Below are 4,894 nucleotides of genomic sequence, written 5' to 3'. Positions count from 1 at the left end.
ATCGGTCGACTGATCGATCCAGCAGATCGGTCAACAGACCGATCCAATACCTCTGTTGGTTTTAGAGCTTCCCAGCCCTAAACCCTAACATCTTCCTGGTCCAGAGAATGAGCTACCGAGCCCTCTCTGACCTAGTCTGAAGAACAAGCTACCGAGCCCTCTCCGACTTCCACGTCCGGGTCAGAGAACGAGCTACCGAGCCCTCTCCGACTTCGTCCGGTCTAGAGAACGAGCTACCGAGCCCTCTTTGACCTAGTCCAGAGAACGAGCTGCCGAGCCCTCTCCGACTTCCACGTCCGGGTCAGAGAACGAGCTACCGAGCCCTCTCCGACTTCGTCCGGTCAAGAGAACGAGTTACCGAGCCCTCTCTGACCTAGTCCGTAGAACGAGCTGCCGAGCCCTCTCCGACTTCGTCCGGTCCAGAGAACGAGCTACCGAGCACTCTCTGACCTAGTCCGGAGAACGAGCTACCGAGCCCTCTCCGACTTCGCGTGCCAAGTATCCGTACTTGGACTTTTCCTCTCCACATGATCAACCTTGATCATTAATCAGTTTGAGTTTAATTAATATCTGATACAAACTTAAATCAGTGTCAACATCAAAACAATAGCCAGGTCAAACTGTATTAACACTCCCCACTCGCACACTCATGGGTAGTGTCTGCTGGAGTCGTGGGCAGCAGGGACCCCCATCGCAGACGTAGCTATTCAGCTACTATGCAACTGTCCCTTCGGCCACTCGAGAGTAGTGGTAGCTGGAGTGGTGTACAGTTTTTCATTGCCCCGGCCTCTCGTCCATACTGGGGTCATGGACTTGAGGGGTGGGCGGGAGTGACCATCCGTGCATACGCTACTTTTTGATATACCTGCTTATGCTGTTTATGCTTACTTATGCAGTTCTATTATAACATATCTGTTATATATGCTTGGACACTAATTACTATTATGGTATACTTTATATGTGATTCTGGTAGTTATGAGTAGTACTGTAGCAGTTTATGTTATCTCAGACCTTACACTGTTAGCCTAGGATATGGTTGGCCACAGGAATCAGGGCGCACCACGGACGGGTCTACTAGTTCCCCTAAGAGAAATCGGAAGAATGATAATAGTGAAACTAGGTGTGTCCAGTGCGGCTCGAAAAGTCACCTCAAGCCTGATTGTCCGTTGGATCACTCGATATGCTTCTATTGTAAGCTTCCGGGCCATGAGAGTCGGGAATGTACCCTGAAGGCTCAGTTAGAGACTACAAAAGTTACCTTTCAGGGAGATCGACCCACCGAGCCATGGAAATAGAGAGAATCTCAAAAGACTGTGAGTGCGCTACGTCAGCAACGACCACAGCCTTCTCAGGGACAGATATATCATATCCGGGGTCAGAATTCAATGTCCACACAGTACTCTGCCGCCGCACCTCCTCATCAGGCATTTCCAGTACAGCAAGATTTTCATCCATCTCAGCCTTACTCAGCATACCAGCAACAGCCTCAGTCTCAGTATCGGCAGCAGGTTACGGCACCTCCGATTCCAGCACAGACCACCCCAGGCATGCCACAGCTGAGCTCAGAGGAGGGTCGCGTTTATGCTGTCACACAAGAGGAGGCACAGGGAGCCGAGGGATTGGTCTTCCGAGGTATTATGTTACTTTATACGTTTATTATAGATCTATTGATAGATATTGGTGATTTTTATTTGTTCATCTCTCGGGGATCTTTGGATAAAACTGGGGTGTTACCTACACACTGGACACGTGAGACATCAGGATCCTTACCATCTAGAGAGGTACCTATTAACAGTCAAGGAAACGGAGGTTGTTCTTTGGATTCCGATGGTCCAATATTTGTGTTGTAAATTTAGAGACCAAATTTTTATTAGAGGGGGAGAATGTGAGATACGGCAAAGTAAATAACCTACAATAATTCATGGGAATTTTTAGGTATTTTTCTGGATTTATTTTGAGGTCCTATGGAAGAGTTTAAGGGGATAAAATTATTTAGTATAAGGTGGTAAAGGAAATCACCATTTGAGGAGGTTAAAGGAGGACTTAACATTAAACGAACCCAACCCTTATAAATACTTCACAGAAGCTACAGTGCCCTACAGTCCGCCCCAGTTTCCTCCATCGCATCCACTCCGCCGAACTCACCATTCCTTTGCGAGCTCGCTCTATCCGTCGCCGGTCTCATCTCCGACGCGTACACACGCTCGATCGCCGGCACCTGGTCGTGGATCAAGTCACCGTTAACCCCAATCCCTTAACAGAGGTCGCGACGACATAGATCTTCGAAGGGTAGCTTCGTGCAAGGGATTCTCGGCCGAGAGAGGGGAAATTGAACTCCGACGATGCGGGAGTGAGATCTCTTGTTCCAGAGCTCCATAGTGGCGAGGGTTTATGCTCTAGGTAGCTGACTCATTTTCCCGAGCTTAGGGCCAGGCTGATCTTGTCGGATTCTCTTCGTCGACGGTAGAGGCTTCGGGCATCAAGGTATTAAGGTATGGATTGTTTGATTTGGGTTTTCGGTTAGCAATAGAAGCTGTGATTGGTGACCAGATGAGGGGATGAACGGGTTGTGGGTTGGTTGTGGCAGTGGCTTGCTGTGAAGGGCTAGATCACAATTCTAGTGGCTGTTCTTCATTTGGGAACCATTAGGTAAGGTTTCTACCACTATAGATGTTAGGTTGCAGATCTAAATGCTGGTTTCGGATTGAATTTGATACTAATTAGGTAACGTTTGGGATGCTTGTGACGCATATAGCTCTGTGAGAGCTCGGATCTGTGAATCAGCAACATTGGGTAGGATAAGAGTGCTAGTGCCAGCGAGTCCATCTTCCAGCAGTGATTCTTCATCCGGGAAGCAGAGGGTAAGTCCTCTACACTCTAGATGTTAGATTTATGGACTAAGTATTGCATTCAGTTAATGCTGGGTAACGATTGGTGTGTTGCTAATTGGTTGTAACAGTGTAGAAGTGTAGGATTGCAGGTCTGATAGAAAATTCTGTATTGGGTGAGGAGGTCAGATCTGAAATTGTTAGTGATTAAGGTATGTAATCTTCAGGTAACGAATTCTGTTGATCCTGTTAGAAATTTGAAGTTTGTTAGGCTGAGTTTTTTTTAGAAGATTGATAGTTGTATGTTGGGTTAAGGAATGTGATGATTTTGTACTATACTAGTGTATATAGAACCGAGTTCATGTTTGGAAATTGCTAATGATGATCATGTTCGGCTGGGAATTGTGTGATCTGAAGACATAAATTAGTGCTTGGGATTTGTTTTGGAGTAGATCAGTGTAGAGTTTATTTAGATAATGAAGGAACCCAGATTAGCATGCCTGTTTTGAGTATTGGCTTAACTATTTGGTTCTATACGTATATGGTTAAAATCGATACGTTGATGCAGGACATTGATTAAGATGGAAGTCGGGACGAAGTTGACGTTGGATTCAGCCTACATTTGAGGCGGATACTTTTTACTTGTTTCTTTAGTTATTGTTCTTGGTGCATGAGTAGGCCAGATAAAGTAGAGTTTATCTTGACTCCACTCATTTTATTTCTTGTGCTTGATACTTTATCCACTCAATCTTCAAGATGCTCACTTTCTTATCTATACAGTCTCCCGTTGTTATTCTTGATAACTAGCAGATACTAGATGCCATGTTTACCTGTTTGATTACTGTTTATTTATGCTTAGTATTGAGCATGCGGATTCATGTAGCATACCTGATTTCCTGTTATATATATATATGATGACTGTTGCATTATTCGCATCATATCATTGCATGCATAGCCGACGACTTTGGTCTCTTGTGGTTGAGACGGTCGTTGGCCTGGGCTGCACGCTCGGCCACTCATGGGTAGTGGTAGCTTGGAGCGTGCCGCATGTCCTGTCGTGCCCCCCACTCGTACACTCATGGGTTGTGTCTGCTGGAGTCGTGGGCAGCAGGGACCCCCGTCGCAGACGTAGCTATTCAGCTACTATGCAACTGTCCGCTCGGCCACTCGAGAGTAGTGGTAGCTGGAGTGGTATACAGTTTGCCATTGTCCCGGCCTCTCGTCCATACTGGGGTCATGGACTTGAGGGGTGGGCGGGAGTGACCATCCGTGCATACGCTACTTTTTGATATACCTGCTTATGCTGTTTATGCTTACTTATGCAGTTCTGTTATCACATATCTGTTATATATGCTTGGACACTGATTACTATTACAGTATACTTTATATGTGATTCTGGTAGTTATGAGCAGTACTATAGCAGTTTATGTTATCTCAGACCTTACACTGTTAGCCTAGGATATGGTTTCAGGTATGGATATATACTTTGTTTACCTAGTAGTATCTGCTATTTATCTTTCCGAGACTGTATCCTATTGTATTCCTGTTCTTTATGACACTCATGCACTATCTATTCTATTACCCGCTGAGTATTTATACTCACCACCCACATTGGTAATTTCACCAGGTAGCTGATAGCGATGCTAGTACACTTGGAGGAGGATCCCGACTGCTGGTCCCACGTCACTTCCGAGGACGGTTTTATGATTTTGGTTTTCATTTTATTGTGAGTTAAACCTTTGAATTTAGCATTGTAATAATTAGGCTGTGGACTTGTTATTTTGTATTTGATTGTTTTGTCGAGGAGTCAAGCCGGGCCGACCCGGGTGAGTTTTCATTACCTTATACTTGTTATTTTTGTTTTTCCGCTGTGTTTGATTTTCCAGCCGTGTGAGCTGCATATTATCTGCGTGGTTGTGATTTAATTTGCATATGTATTATCTGTTGGTGATGTATACCGGTTTCATTTGTCACTGTTACAGGGGAGGTGCTGCTCGATTTTCGTCGGACAACCTTACTCTCGGGGCGTGACATATCCTGCCTAAATTATGTATGACATGTGCATA

General features: G+C 45.3%; 1 long non-coding RNA gene across 5 annotated transcripts; it reads left to right on the top strand.

Moving 5' to 3' along the window:
• The first annotated feature begins 2,085 nt into the window (after nt 1–2,085).
• On the top strand, nt 2,086–4,668 carry LOC121996317. 5 transcript variants are annotated; one of them, XR_006116036.1, is made up of 5 exons: nt 2,086–2,492; nt 2,588–2,649; nt 2,756–2,861; nt 2,981–3,040; nt 4,456–4,668. It is a non-coding gene; the product is annotated as an uncharacterized LOC121996317 (long non-coding RNA). The 5 variants fall into 5 exon arrangements; XR_006116035.1 differs by having other exon boundaries at nt 2,973–3,040; XR_006116034.1 differs by having other exon boundaries at nt 2,965–3,040.
• Nucleotides 4,669–4,894: the final 226 nt, after the last annotated feature.

The sequence above is a fragment of the Zingiber officinale genome, chromosome 6A (assembly GCF_018446385.1).
Source record: "Zingiber officinale cultivar Zhangliang chromosome 6A, Zo_v1.1, whole genome shotgun sequence".
NCBI lineage: Eukaryota > Viridiplantae > Streptophyta > Magnoliopsida > Zingiberales > Zingiberaceae > Zingiber > Zingiber officinale.
This window is presented reverse-complemented; position numbering and strand designations above follow the sequence as displayed.